The sequence below is a fragment of the Anas acuta genome, chromosome 21, assembly GCF_963932015.1.
Source record: "Anas acuta chromosome 21, bAnaAcu1.1, whole genome shotgun sequence".
NCBI lineage: Eukaryota > Metazoa > Chordata > Aves > Anseriformes > Anatidae > Anas > Anas acuta.
In genome coordinates this window covers 3,999,030-4,014,188 of record NC_088999.1, presented here as the reverse complement: position 1 = coordinate 4,014,188, position 15,159 = coordinate 3,999,030, and the positions used below count along the sequence as shown (strand labels likewise).

At 58.0% G+C, this 15,159-nt stretch overlaps 2 protein-coding genes across 33 annotated transcripts in view; both read left to right on the top strand.

Moving 5' to 3' along the window:
- Positions 1 to 15,159, top strand: part of EPB41 (erythrocyte membrane protein band 4.1) — a 78,284-nt gene that overhangs the window by 8,127 nt on the left and 54,998 nt on the right. For 15 of the 32 annotated variants that reach the window (XM_068657960.1, XM_068657959.1, XM_068657958.1 and 12 more), the window contains exon 1: positions 102 to 319. The exons of 1 other annotated variant lie outside the window; for it this stretch is intronic. The gene's annotated coding sequence lies outside the window, so the exon portion shown is untranslated. Of the gene's footprint in view, positions 1 to 100; positions 320 to 12,129; positions 12,259 to 14,048; positions 14,278 to 14,817; positions 14,966 to 15,159 lie in introns of those variants that run through there. 16 more of the 32 variants (XM_068657961.1, XM_068657966.1, XM_068657963.1 and 13 more) reach the window with 8 other exon arrangements.
- Positions 1 to 15,159, top strand: part of LOC137842891 (uncharacterized) — a 36,688-nt gene that overhangs the window by 17,203 nt on the left and 4,326 nt on the right. The window lies entirely within an intron of this gene.

Sequence of the window (15,159 nt, the reverse complement as noted above, 5' to 3'; positions counted from 1 at the left end):
ACCAATCACAGGGCGCCGCTGGCGTCCCGCCCCCTGGGCTCGGCCAATGGGAACTTACTACAGTGTTGTGGGTGGGGGCGGGGCCGGGGGCAGAGCCACCGGGCGGGCGGGCGGGCGAGCGGCTCCCGGCGGGGCTCGGCTGCGTTCGGCTGGGTTCGGAACGAGCTCGGCTCGGCTCGGTCCGGTTCGGCTCGGCGGGGCTCGGAGCCGCTCGGCTGGGTTCGGAGGGACTCGGCTCGCTTCGGCGGGGGCTCGGGGCGGCCCCGAAGGCGCTGCGCGAGAAGCGGCGGGGGCGGCCGCGCGCGCTGCCGGCGGGCGGGTAAGTCAGCGCGCGCGGGAGCGGGAGCGCGCGCGCGCGCCGCGTACCCCGGGGGGGGCGCGCCCGGGTTTTGCGCCGCGGGAGCGCGCGCGCGCGCTTGGGCTGCCTGCCTGCCGCAACGCCTGCCTGCACGTGCGGGGGCGCGCGCGCGCGCTCGCGTTGTAAAGGTCCCCGCGGTGTGCGCGCGGGTGGCGTGCATGGGGCGCGCGCGCGCGCACCTTTTCCGCGGGGGCGCGCGTGTCATGGAGGGGGACGAGGGGCCGGGGGGGGGTTTGGGGTCGGGGGCGTCAGGGGGGGGTTATTGGGGCCGGGGGGTGGCAGTGGGATTGGGGGGGGCAGGGGAGGTTATTGGGGTCGGGGGTGTTATTGGGGTCAGGGGGTGTTGTTAGGGTCAGGGGCGTTATTAGGGCTGGGGATGCTGTTGGGGTCAGGGATGTTATTGGGGTCAGGGATGTTATTGGGGCTGGGGAGTTCCAGGGGGTGTTATTGGGGCCAGGGCTGTTATTAGGGCTGGGGGTGTTATTGGGGCTGGGGTCCCAGCCCGCAGGCAAGCTGCACGTCCCTGCCCACCCCATTGCCCACCCCAACACTCCGGGAGCACCGCGGTGTCCCCGTGAGTTGGATACCGGGAAGGGGCGGTGTCGGGGTCTGCCCCAGTCCTGGGTTGTTTCTCAGGTTATTCCTGGGGATATTGGTTAAAAGCACGGGGCAGCAAAAAAAAAAATCCTATTTGTGAACAGCAGCGCGGTGCTGGCTTTTGTATTCCCTCGCTTTTTAGTGTTTAGGGTTTTAAGGCTTTCCTAACTGAACGGGTTTTGTTTGTGGGGGATGTGTGGGGACGCTGTCCCGTGGAGGCTCCTCCTGACCGCTCCCTTCTCATTTCACAGCCCCATTGAAAGAAAATAGCGTAAAAAGGTAAAAAGGCTCAGTGCCGTCCTGGAAGGGCTGGCACCACGGGGCCGGGACCCCTGTGGTGTTGTGGTGGTGCTGTAATGGGGTCAGGAATTCATTAAAGGTTTTCCTGCGATGTTTTGGGGCGGTGGCTAACGGGGCTGTTCTCCTTGCTGGGCACCCCGTACACATGACATTAATTTTAATGTCCAGCACGGATGGTGCCGACCTGTGGCACCTTGAGGTGTGTTTCCGCGATGTTTTTGGGGATGTTTGGTGGGATTTGAGCTGTGGCTGACACTGAAGCCTTCCGCAATAGGGCTGGGATCCTCCTGGGAACCTAACCTGCTCCCAAAGGCAGCACCAGGACGAGCGCAGGGATCCTCACCGTTAAACCTAGTCCCTGACACCCAGCTCTGAGCTTTGTTCCCTAACGAAAATACCCAAATTGCTGCTCGGGTGAGGCCAGGTGAGAGGAACAGGAGGGACCTGTGCTGAAATCCCCCCCAGCAGCGCGAAGCCGATCCCTTTTGGGGGCAGCGGGGGGCAGCCCCCTGCCCGGCACCGCTGCTGGGATGGGGACGGAGCCCTCGCAGCCCCTTCCTGAGCGCCGTGGGCTCCTCCTGCTTCAGCCAATTCTGCTCCCAGCCGAGCGCTCACATCTCCAGGAGGGCGCCTGCCAGCTGCCTGCGTGCACGGATGCAGTTTCAGGTCGATTTTTGGAAAGCGGCACAAAAAAATCCACCCTGCTGCTTGTGGAGCGGGTATTTAAATACCGGGAGGTCAGGCAGGAGGCACTTTGCTTCCCTTTAAAGCCTTTACAAACCCATTCAGCACCCGTCGAAGCACTGCTGTGCCGGGGGGGCTCGTGGGCTTGGAGCCGTGGGGCGCTCGGTGGCTCCGCGGTGCCGGATTTGGGTTCTGGGGCTGCCCTAAGATCGGGTGTGCGGGCACGGTGCTGATGGACGGTGCTGGTCCCGCTCTGGGGCTTCTGCTGGGGGCTGCTCAGTGTCCCCGGGGAGCCTGGGGTGGCTGGAGTTGCAGGAATTTGGTAATTTGGCCTCTGTTGGATGGGAACCTTTTGGGTTTGGGCTCTGGGTGCGTGCCTTGGAGCAGGTGGGGTTGTAGTGAGAGGGGTCTGCAGCAGTCCCATTATCAGTCCTGGTTATGAGTCCCGTTTTGTGCTTTTAAACTCACTTTCAGGTTTACCAGTTTCTTAACCCTGTTTCATCCCGATGCCACCTCCCCGGCGTTGGGAAATGCCGCCTGCGCGCATCCAGGCTCGGATTTTGGTTTTGTCTCCTGCATCCCCCTGGGGAAGCCGTCGGCAGCGCTTTGTGTCCCGCGTGGCTCACAGCAGGGCTCGGCGGTGCCTTGCAGCGCTCGCTCCGCTTCCTCGGGGCTCATTTTTGGCCATAATCCCGTGCAGACAGCCCGGGGGGGCCGTACGGAGCGGGTCCGCCTCGGGCCCCTCACATTTTGGCTGCGGGCCCTGAAGATGCAGAGGGCTGGGGGCTGCGGCATGGCGGGGATTTGCCCTCTGGATTAGGGGGGGAGCTCCGCGGCCCGCGGTTAATCCAGATTACCAGCCCTGGGCTCTTTACGCTCGGCCGTTGTTTACGCTCGCTGCGTGTTCGCAGGAATCGTCGCTTGTGTAACGCCAGCGACCAAAACGCTCCTAATTCTGCGGGATCCCTCTCTTTTTTGCTTGTTTTTAAAATTAATTTTCACGGTGAGGAGAATAGTTTGGGCATCGGGTGCGTGGCGCAGGCGATGATTCCGGATTCTGATCCGGATCGTGATCCAGATCCCTGTGTAAACGCGTTCCAGGTGTGCTCAGAGCACAGCACCCGCGCTCGGGAGCTCCCGGGGGGCACCGGCACCCCCGGGAGGTGCAGGATGGGTCCCAGCCACGCTTCGAGCCGGCCCCGAATTACGGCTGCAGCTCGGGGCCTGGTTTGAGCGCAGCAGATTTGGGCAAGTTGGCCGTTTTCTGTGAAAAACACAATTCCCCTGAACCCGCGGGTCGCCGGTTGTAGGCTGATTATTTCCCCCCCTTCCCCGCCCCGCGTAATGCGTGTGTGTGAGAGAGATAATTAAAAGCTTTTCGTTAAATAAATGACTAAGCTGCTCACGCGGCTTTGCGGCCGGATCGCCGAGTCCAAGACCCTCGGAGGCAGAAGATGGGACGGGGCTTTTACCCACGGGGCTGCCACCAGCGGGGACAATCCCGGCTCATTTTGTGCAGCCCCCCGAGCGTTATTTATTTCCCAGTGTCCCGGCTGGGCCCCCAAAACCAGGGCTGATTATTCCTGCCCGCGTTCCTCTGCGATGCCGGCGCGCACGGGCAGCAAAACCGAGCGGGGATATTTGGGGTTTGCTCGAGAGACGGTGGGGGTGTTTAGGGAGAGGCCACAGCACAAATTTCGAGGGCCGTGGTTGGCTTTTATCCCTTTGACGTGATGGAATATTTTATATTCGTGCCCCAGTTTTCTGCTTCTTTTCACCCAGAAAATGGGAAGCGTGCGGGCAGCGCCCGCTCCCGGCAGCCTCGTTTGTCGCTGGCAGGGCTCGTGGGAGGGTGACATCAAATGGTCGGGTCCACGTTCAGCAGCCTGAGCCAGGAAATGTTTTAAACACCGAATTGTGCTCGCACGTGGCTGTCCAGTCCTGCTCGCGCTGCTGGGCACGGAGCTTGTTGGAGAGGGACTCGGGATGGGTGAATTTGGGGCGATAAATCCCATATTCACACCCTAAAGGTGCCTCAGCACAGGCTGAAGGCAGAGGACGTGCTCCCAAGCTTCTCGTAGGAGGCAGGACAAGGATTGCTGGCAAGGAAACGGCGTTTTGGGGGTGCTCAGGAGCAAGGGCTGGAGCAGAGGTGGGGGCATCGTCCCCATCCCCTGCCCTGCTGCTGCTTTTAGCTCCAGCTGCCCACTTGAAAATGAGCACGTGAAGTCAGAAACCAGGAAGGAGATGGGGAATAAACACGTGGAAGATGACAGCAGAACGCCCAAGTTATGCTACAGCCGCTGAAATAACTCCTCTGGGTGCAGATCAGGAGCTTTTGGGGTTTGAGGAGGTGCCCGGCTGCGGGGAAAGCGACTGTTTTCGGCAAGACTTCGGATACCTGGCTTTAAGGAGGATTTAAGGGCTTCTGTGCTTTCCTGGGGAGGAGAAACAGCCAGGAGGAGCAGATAATTTGGGAGATAAAAATATTGATTCGGTATTTGTTGCTTTTCCCTGGGTTTCTGTGTGCAGGTGTGGTGGAGGGGGCTCCTGCCGGTGCTCGGGGTGCGGAGCTGATCACACAGACCGGGTACCTTCAGCCCTGGGGGGGTCCTGAAAAATAATTCAGTGGGAAATGAAGCCAGGAGGAGTCCCGGGAGGGCTGGGTGCTGAGCTCCCCGATCGCCTTCCTGGCGTGTGTGCCGTGCTGGAGGAAGAAGCTCCTCTGGAGCCGGGTTGTTGTGCAGCTTTTTGTTTTGTCTCGTGTGCGGCTGCTTCCCTCCCGGCCGCCGGGATGCTCGCTGCAACAAACGCTTCCTCTGTTTATTTACGTGCGGTGCTATCAGCTCCGAGCTCCCGCCTGTCTGTGTCTCCTTCCCCTTCCCTTCCTCTTCCTCGTCCCTTCCCCAGGAATTGGCTGAAATCCCCTCCTTGGCCGAGGGGGTGGGGGCTGCCGGGCACTTTGCTCTCCTGCTCATCCAAGGACCGACGTTTCTCCCCAGCTGCGTGCTGGACCAAGCTTTTTCTGTCTCGTTTAGCATCTCAGGTGGGACAGTTGGGGCTCAGTGCCTGTCCCTTCCTGCCAGAAAACGGTGCTTGACTTCACCTGACCCGCTGATGACACGTGGTGATCCTCCTCCTGTGGGTTATTGAACGGGGGGAAGGCTCTGGCAAGGCAGGGAGGCTTGCAGTTAAAGTGAGATTTAATATTTGGCTTTTTCTGCAGCTCGATTTCTCCTCTAAGGCTGCTGCTGGGAGCGGCTGGGAGTTGTTTTTTGGTGAGGTCTCATCATACATAGCTGAGAATTGCAAAAACCCCGCGGCCCCGATTCTGCCCCGCGCTGTCACCCTTCCAACCAGGGCTTTGTCCTGGGCACGGCGAGCAGGAGCGCAACCACGGAGCTGTGCCCCTTTGGTGCGTTACCCATGAGATCAGCTAAAAAACACGGGTAGGTCGTTGCTTTGGAAGCGGTTTCACCTTCTGAAACTTGTGACTCTAGCAAAAAAAAACAAACAAGTGGCGGTCGGTGAGAGTGAAACCGAAGGCTGATCAGTCGTAGCTCCAGCAGCACTGCGACTTCACCGCTAGAAAAACATCAAGGGGCAGGCGGGGAGCCCTCCCGGCACCAAAACCACCTGTCAGGAACTCGGTGAGCGTCCTGCTGGGGTGGAGAGGACGCAGAGCGACCCCGCAGCCGTGCGTCCTCCTGTGTGGGGTCTGGGAGCTTTTGGTGCTGCTTTGGGAAGCAGGGCTTGTAAGTTGGTGCTCTCTTTTAAAGGAAAATCGGTCTCTGCTGCTCCAAGCAGTGAATTATTTTATTTTTTTTTAATGCAAATAGGAAATAACTCTGACTCAGAGCAGTGCAGACATTTGGCTTCTGAGTGGCTACTTTGTCGTGCGCGCGATGAGCCCGTGTGGCACCTTGCGTGGTGCCTCCTGGCTCTGTCCTGTATGCAGGTTGCCTTCCTGGAAGGAGAAGGGGTGCAGGCAGACTCTTCATATTAAATATATTCAGGGTTAGAAAGACACCTTGTGCTGTCCTAAGTACTCAGCTGAACCATCCCAAATGTGGGCTGGCAGCAGAATTGAAGCGCGGACAGGAGCCCTTGATGTTCTCCATCTTTTTCCCCTTTCCTAGAAGGCTGGCGCTGCCCTGGCCTGACGTCATTGGGAGTGAATTTAGCACTGAAAATACAAAAAAGCACCACACAAAGTGAAACATACATTTTGTAGGATTATCAGCACAAAAATTAGAAGGTGGCTGTGGCAGTGGCTTGCAGCTCTTTGGCACGGGTGGCACTGCCTCGGCGCTGCGCAATGGGCGGCTGCCTGCGGAGCTGCAGGAAAAGAGAGCAAAGTTGATGAAATCTTGACATCTGCCTTAAAAATGCTTTGTTTTCTCAAGGTCCTGCAAAAGAACATCTTATGCCTGGGTGGGTGTTAAGTCTGAGTAAGGCAAGTTGCAAAATCTCTCCCTGTGCTGGTGACACAGCCACGTGCCGTGCGGTCCCCGTGCTCCTTCCCAAGCCCGCTCTGGCTCCGAGCACCCCCGGCTGCTGCTGGTCTGTGCTGGCAGTCCAGGCTCGGTCCTTGGTGGCCAGGAGGGCTCTGTGCTCGCCTGGTGGCCTGCGAGCCCCCGGGCTTTGTCCCGATGTGGGCTCCTTTGAAGCGGTGCCACCAACCCCGCGTGCGGGGAGCGCTCTGTAATTACCACAGGCTCTTTAGTGCTGAGTAATTGGGAGCAGTAATTGGATGGTAGCTTAAGAGCGGGAGGTTAAATGAAACAAACAGGCTCAGGAGGGGAATGTCAGCAGGTAAAATGGCCAGGAAATGGTAAAAAACGGCCAATCCTGGCCTGGTGCTGCTGCTCCCAGCCTGGCACTCGCCGTGCGCTTTGCCAGCGAGCGCAGCGATGCCGCGACGCGCAGCCCTGGGGCCCGGCTCTGCCACCCCGGCCGGACAGCACCGGGGAGGTGAGGCCTTTAGGAATCCCCTTTGCTTAGGAATAAGGTAATGGGATATTCTTAACGGGGAGCTTTAATTCATCAGAGCGGTTTCTGTGATCTCTGTAGTGTGAGTGATGGAAACAAGCCGGGGCTGTGCGTGCACGAGCTGAAGTCGCAGCTCCGAAACAAGCCATGGGCACGGCGAGGGATGCTCAGTGCTACGCAGCACATCGAGGGGAGCTCGGTTCTACGTTTGTGTGTCTCATCTTTTTCCTCCTGTTACGAAGCCACCCTCCTAGCTGCTGTGCCAGCCACACAGAGCAGCCGGCCTCCTGGAGGTGGGGACGTGCCCGGCGCCCAGACCTCATTTGCCTCTTCGTTATTTTCGTCTTGTGGAACCGCTGCCGAGGAACGAGTACCGCCCGCCTTCAGCTCCTGCAGCTTATAAAGAGAACCTGAAGCTGTCGCCGGCGAGGAAATGCAAAAGAGGAGGCTTCAGAAGGCGTTTAAAAGCAAAAAGCTGGCTGGCACGAGCTGGCTGCCTGGTGGCAGCCGGGTGAGCTCACGGTCGCGTTTTGCTCTCTCCACTTTTTCGCCCTGGCTACGTTTGAAGGGTCTCCTGAGCGCGGTTTTAGCCCTGACAATGCTATCCACGGAGCTTGCAGAAAAGAGGATTTGGGTGGCATTTGCTTCCCTTGTGCTCCCTGAATGCGGCTTTCAGTGATATTGTTGTGCGGCTCCTGCCGTCAGCAGCTCGCGTGTCTGGCGGGCGCCCGCAGCCCTTCCCCAGCACAATTTGAGCTGCGGCTCCTCCGCTCGGTGCCTTCCCTCTGCAAACGGGACAAGACCAGCGAGTCCAAAATCCTGGTGATATTCTTAATTTGCTGGGCGTTTTGGTGCTTGCTGCATGTCTGAGCCCTCCATGGATCCGTGGCTCTCAGCTGGATGAAGATGTGTCAGGCTCAGAAAGGCTTCAGCCGGGCGTGAGGCAATTGCACAACTGGGATTTAAATATGAAAAAGGGAAAAAATGAGCAGAGCTGCTCCAAAAAGCCACAGGCGGCTGTTAATACTGAATTTGCATTGCTGGGTGCATACGTGTGCACGCAAGCACGCACACTTTGAGTAGGGTAAGGATTATTGGGGACCTAACTTGTAAAACAAGTAGCAGTAGGACACGGAGTTGCGTACCCAAGATGGGCGGCTTGGCCAGAAAGCAGCGTTAGTGTCAGTTGACAGCACTCACAGCGATTTGTTTTAATGAGGAGATATTTAACCTGTTGTGTTCTCTTTTCTCCATCTGCTTTCCCCTGCTAAAGGAGTATTTTTGTCCGGCACGTCTCGTCATTATTATTAATTTGATGCTGCCGTCTTTAAGAAGTCTCGTGCCATTTGCTGCTGTCTCCTCAGCCTGAGCCTGGCCGGGAGCATCCCCACACCAGTGGAGCAGGGAAAGCTGCTTCGATCCCCAAAGCTGAGCTTGGGTTTCTCCAGCACACACCCGTGGTCTGCCTGCGAGCCTCTGAGCTTGCCCCGGGGCTCTCTTTGGTGTGTTTGGGGACCTCAAGGTTCTCCTGGTTCAGTGTTTAATGCGAAATGAGGGCGGGGAGAACAAAGCAGGGAACAATTTCCCGAGAGAAGAGCGGTGCAGGAGGCAGAGCAGGTCGAGGGCTGCTGACTGCCAGGGTGGGAGGTGAGTTTTAGCCCTTCTTGTCTATAGGGCAGCCCACGGGCTCCTGGTCGGGTGCTGTTGGGATCAGCAGCAGAATTGGGCATGGCTGGAGAGGAAGATGCTGCGATGTGTTATACGGGAACGAGGGGCCAGGAGCACGATGCTCAGTGCTGGCGCTGTCCTCCTGGTGCCCTGCACTGCGAGGAGGGGAATTGGAGAAGCAAAAAGGCTGCTCCAGAACCTCAGACATCGCAGGGCCGGTGTTTGTTCGGTGCTGCCCTGGTCTCAAAACCTCTGTGAGGCTCGCTCCTTCCCGTGCACACCCAGCGAGCTCAGAAGGGAAGGCAGCAGCCGACAAGCAGCCCTTGTAATGCGGGCTCAAAACGTGTCTGGGACTCTCCCTGCAGTCACTCGGAGCAAGCAGAGCTTCCTTTTCCTTCCTGCAGTCTCAGGAAGGCAGCTCTGGGGCACGTTTCCTCCCTGCAAACAACTGCAGCACCTGCGGGCTGGGGGACCGGGGCCAGAGACGAGCAAAGTGGGCGCTGTGCGGGGGCGTGGGGCTGCTCACTGGGGTCCCCAGCAGTGGCAAACACCTGCAGGATCCCGTTACCTTCCTCTGCGTGTCTTTAATCAGCGCTCCCCCTCTTCCCCAGGTGATGTCTAATGTCCTATTTCCCATGGCTGGTAGGACAGGCTGCCTGCTGGAGCCCAGCTGCCGTGTCCCTGGAGCGATGAATGCATTAGGGCACGCGTTTGGGCGCAGTAATTCAAAGCAGGACCCCCATGGAATAACGGCCCGATGGCCCCGTGGGCAGGCAGGAGGTGGCGGCGTAATTATTTTGGGTTCGGCAGCAGGAGCGGGGTAATTGAGTGCTCACAGGCACTCGCCCTCCCAGGGGATCAAAGGGATGAGCAACTGCAATGGAAGCACCATTGTGAACCTACAGACCGGCTACCAAAAGGCAATGCACCAAAATAACGGAGTTAGACCCCAAAACGTTGCCCCTCCGTCCCGGGAGCCAATATTGAGGGCGCTGCCTGAAATTGCAGCTTTTCCCCTGCCAGCTTCCAGCAGCCGCACCCCCGCTGTGCTGCTTGGGGCAGGCTGCGGGGGCTTTTTTAGTGCTGTTTTAGGACTTCGATCCTGCCCTAAAAGAGGTGAGTGTGTAGGGACAGCTGCCCCTGGGGTGCTGTGGGGGTGTCCGGGGACAGCACCCCGAGAGCTGCTGGCGGCGCCGCGTGGGAACCCGGCTGCGATCCAGAGGCTGGAAGCGGCTGTTTGCAAACGCCTTGCATCAGCTGTGGCACTGGAGGTAATTAAGGAATGAAAACTGCCGCACACCCCCTAATTAAGGGGATTAAAAGCGAAAGCTGCCTGATTTCACTGCCGGCTGGGAAAAAAAAAAAAAAAAAAAAACACAACAACAAACAAACACTGGTGGGGATGGCTGCGAGGCCAGGGCTCCGCACGGGGCTGCTGCAGCCACCGAGTGCCAAAAGGAGAGGCTGTGGGGAGAGGGGCAGGACGGGGCTGCGCTGATTTGGGTCTAATTGGCTCTCGAGCACAGGAGGATGCAGTTACTCACTGCTCTGCAGCCCTCCCGGTGGGGTTCTGTTCCCAGGGGGGGTTCAGGCAGCACCAGCTGTGCGTGGAGGGGGGCGGTTGTGGTTTTGGGATCGGGGAGGCTCCGGGCACCTCGAGGGCTCTTGCTGTTCCTTGTGCTACAGAAACACCTCGGTGCCCAGTGCCTGACTCGTTCTGGAGCACTTTTATTTCCATTTCTATTCCTTTTGGGTATCGGGGAGGTTTGGGGAGCGATATTTTCTTTGTGCAAAGTTGAACCCGAACACCGCGGTGCAGCCTCGGGGTGGGTGAGTGTCCTGCTGCCTTCCCCAGCCCCAAAACCCATCACCAGCCCTCGGAGTGGGGACAACCTGAATTTGTCTCGATCAAACCAAATCCACACCTCGAGGCTTTACAGACAGCTTCTGGCTCCCGAATTCCCCCACCTGGTGCCCAAAGGTGCGTCCCTGGGTCTGTCCCTCCTGCGTTCCCTGTGCTTGTGGCACTGCAGCAGTGGGGGAGCTGCTTGGGGTTTTGTTGGGGAACTCCAAGGAGCTTTTTGGTGTTTTTAAAGCTAAGCTACCACGGTCATGGAAGTTTTCAGGTGGCAAGTTTGAGGCTCTTTCTGCGATGCTCTGCAGCTCAGGGGGTGTGATGGGAACGGCTCTCTCCTCCCCGGTGAGGTTTTCCTGCCCCGTGCTGCTGTGTGCGGGGCTGAGCCCTGCAGGGAGAAGCCCTCAGAAGAGGTAAAAGGCTGAAGGGTGGTGGCTGCCTGACTCAAAGCCTCTTGCAGCAGCACGGTTCCTGCGGTGCTGTGCACCCACCCAGCGAAACTCAGCCGGGTGAATCTCCCTGGGCGCTGACTCACTCCCTTGGGGTTTGACCAAGCTTTTATAGCCGTGTTCTTGTCCCCAGGGCCGGGTCTCTCCCCAGCCTCTGGCTCCAGAGCGAAGGTCTTCCTCCCTCCAGCCTTCCTCCAGGCCAGCACATCCCCTCCGTGCCCCCGAGCGTCCCCGGTCCCTGCGTTAAGCCTTACAGGTACGACGTTTGGGGCTTGCTCACGATTGCAGCGAAACAAATTCTTGGCTGCTCCATGGTTGTGGTGAACACAGCAGGGCAAAACACAGAAATAAGTTGAGCCTGGTGGCTTGGGTGCTGGTGTGAGCTGCCAAATTGCTCCGAACAGCAACAAAGCTGCCCTGCTGCTGCTGCTGGTGCCTCTGAGCAGCCCTGGAAAGCCTGGACCTGGCTCGCAGCGCAGGATCTCGCTGGGGTAAGGAGCAGCCCCTGCACCAAATGTCTCGGCTCTGTGATGTTGGAAGGAGGAGAAGCAGAAGCTGCTTTACAAGGGAGGAGGTCTGAGAACCAGCTTCGGGTCACGTCGCGCTGCCTCGTTGAAATACCTGCACGCCCCGTGGCAGGCGTGGAACAGCAGCGGCGTGAAGCCCGTGCTGAGGATGCTTTCGGGTTGCTTTACCGGGGCTGGGCAGGAGGCGAGCCCGGAGTGACTCAGGACGTGCCAGCCCTGCTTTCATACCTGACATTTCTTCTTTTTACTCTCACCGTGACCAGTTATTGTCCCTTTTAAAAAATTTCGGGCGTTCCACGAGGGCGAGGCTTTGGAGGAAGATGCATTGTGCTGCAGAAGGATGACCACAGCTCGGGCAGCTCTCCGTAACATCCACGGTGTGCACGAGCTGGGGCTGCGTCCGTCCTGCCCCTGCTGCTCGGTGCCTGCAGGCACTCGTGGGGCTGTCGGAGCAGCGTGCGGGTCCCTCCCCGGTTCCAATTATAGAAACAACCAAAGGCAAACCGGCACAAGCGGAAAGTGTTTGCACCCTGTGCTGGAAGCTGCAAGGAAGGAAAACGAGCCCTGTTATGTTAAACCTCGAGTGTAAATGAGGCACAGTGTGAGTAAACACATCTGTGTTAAGGCAGGGGAAAAAAAAAAAAACCCTCATGAATAATGCATGCAAAACCCCTTCTATTGGCTCGATTGAGATGTGTGGCTTATTTCTGTTTAACTGGTGCCTTAGGAAGTATCGTGCTGCTGGAGGAGGAGGAGGAGGAGAAGGAGGAGGGCTGCTGCCACGCGTGGAGCCGCCGCGGTTTGGCCGTGCCGTTTCTCCAGTGCAAAGTGGGTCTGGGATGGGGTGGGAGTGGGAACGAGAACATCCTAAACCCAGCTCCTGACTCCAGTGTAGCAAAGCCAGGGGATCCTCAGCTTTGCTTGCTTGGAGCACTCTCCCAAGCACAGGTCCTGCTGCTGTGCGCCTCGGTGCTTTCTTTTTTTGCTGAGATTTCTGGTGCCAGCCCCGTGCTGTGCGTGCCGGGTCCCCCCCCATGGGACGCAGCAGCCGGGGCGCTATCGGCAGGGTGCAGGCGGCGGGTGCTGGAGCTGCCTTGGGTGGGGACGGGTGCTTGGGTCCCTCCCTTCCTCCCCGAGGCCGGGCAGATACCGGAGGCTGCCGCAGAGCCTGGTTTCAGTTCAGCGACCGCCCCGAGCTGAGCTGGCCGCTTCCTTTGTAGGGTTTAGTGCGCCTGGGCGGCTTGCAGAATTGTTTCTGCGTGGGGTTTCTGCCTCGTGTTCGAGGCAAAGGCGGGTTGGTTCTGCTTTACCCTCTGTGTAGGGGTGGGAGAGCCCTGAGAGTTGCTCCTACATGATGGGAAGCAATGCGTGCGGTGCCTGTTCCCAGGTCCCTCTGCTTTGGGTCCGACTGTTCCAAGTTTGAGCCAGTTTTAACGCATCCCAAATGGGCATACCCTGCCAAACCCACTGCCGTTGACCTCAAGCACATGTCTTCATTTAAATTTAGGGGTTTGCTGATGAGCCAGTCCCCTGAATCTCATGTGACATCCAGGTCTGTGGCATCCCAGAGGGAGTTTGGGGATCTGGGGTCGGGGCTGCGGCTCCGCTCGCTTGTAATGCACGCCTCTAATGCGCCGTTTAGTCCGGTCATTCCGTAAGCCCGCTATTCAGCTTGACAGAAATGATTTGCTTCCAGCAGATGGTAAGCTACTATTTTTTGCCCTCATTTAAATAGGAAAGCTGTACGGCACCAGAAGATGAAAGAGGGGCACGGTGCTGCCGCCGTGCAGTAGATTACAAGGGCTGGGCTGGTGAGAATTAAATCCGGGCGGTTATAATGGACCATCTGCGGTGTGCCTCTGCCTTCTTCCCCTGCTCGTAGAGCCCGCGGCACCTCGTCCTACTGCTGGGGTGGGAGTACGGCCAGCCAGGCCACAGCATCCCTTTGTTAGCACCCAGCGTATCGGCACAAGGAGGTGATGCGCGTTGGCTCTGTACAGTGCCCGTGCTAATTATTCTCCTCATCAAGTATGATAAAAAGAATTTTGCAGGCAGTTTTTTATAGCTTGGCTTTGCCAGACCTATTTGTCCCATAGCCTTCAGTGGCAGCTCTGTGGAGGTTCAGCTTCAAATCTCTAGAGGTGTTTACCGGGAGGCATCCGAATTTCTTATTTTATTTGGAAAGAAAAGCACACTGAGTCCTCTGCTGTGTTTTCTTAATCGTATTACAAATCATCTACAGGATGCGTTGCTCAAACACGTGTTCTGCTCGAGGTGAGTGCAGTTTCAGTGCCCCTCTCCCACCTGAAAACACCTTTTGTACGTGTGTGCCTCGCTGCATGTGCACCAGGTCCCCAGGAGCCGCGTGCTCAGCCCGAGCCCCGTGTCTCCCAGCGCGCAGTTGCACCTCTTGTGAAACGGGAAAGAACGCGCTTCAAAAAGAGCCTGCTGTTGCTGCAACTCTGGGATTTTTTTGGGTCTATTTTTAGCAGAAATTTCTCGCGGACAATTTCTCGCTGTCTCCAGTTCTCGCCGGAGCAGGAGCGTTCGGTGGAGCCGCACGTTTCGGGGCAGGGAGGCGGAGGCAGTGCGCTCAGGCAGCGCGGGTGCGGTTATCTGGTGCGCACCGCTGCGAAACGTTCGCCTTCTGAGAAGGGAGGGTGCCTGGGGGCAGCCCTTCCTCTCTCTTTGAAAGGCAAAACCACCCAGGATTGGGTCACAGGAACGGTGGGAGCTGTTTTCTTCTGGGCTCGGGAGCAGGACTTAGGTGTTACTCCTGGTTGGAGCAGCGAGCGTGCTGTAGCTTATCCATGTGCCTGGATGCAGGAGGCTGGAGCACGCTGTCAGGTAAGGACGCTGAGGGATGTGTGTCTGACCACAGCTGTTTCTCTGAGCCACTGAAATTTGTCAGCCAAGGACCCAAATGAGCAGCACGGTTATTTCCAGAGAGCTAACACGCCGTCACCTAATGACGGCTTCCTGGGAGCGAAGCGAGTGGTTTTGTATCCCTGGGGCTGGAAGGCTTTCTCGGCAGGGATCTGTTGAGCAACTCCAAAATGTGCATTTCAGATAAATTGTCAGCCTGTCGCCTCCAGCACGTGTGCAGGGTGCTCTCTGTCCCGCTACAAAGACCTAAAGCAGGTGTGAGACTCTGCTCCCAGGAGATGCCAACAAATTGTGCTGTGCTGTGCTGCCTTAGGCTGGTGGCCCCGGCCGCAGCCTCACACGTGTGGCCACAATTGCAATCCCACGTGTTTCGGGTCGTTGGAAGGCAGCAAACGCTTACGTGACTAATGCAGAAGCTGCCTCGGCTTTTTCTGGGCTGGAGGTGAGGGGAAGAGGAAGAAAGGAGAGGTATGAGGGAGTGTGCCCGTGGGTGGGATGGACCCGAGCACCGCCTTTGCTCTGCTGGGAGTTTTCTTCTGATGTCTGCAAGAGCACGGTGTGGGGCTGGACCTGAGCTCTGATATCCTCTGCTCCTCAAATGCTGCTGAGCATGGGCTCAAACCACAGATATTAGGAACAGGATCAGCAGGTAGGCTTTTTACTCACTTCAAGCCTCAAGTTTATTTTGCTTAAAGGAGAGAAGTGACTCTGCAGGTGAAAGCAAGCTTGCAGAGGCACCGTGTGCTCCCCCCAGCGATGCTGCAGGGCCTTGGGTAGAAAAAAGGTGAGCTGGGAGGCTGGGGAGGTCAGAGAGTGTCTGGGGGGTTGGAGGGTCTGCTGTGC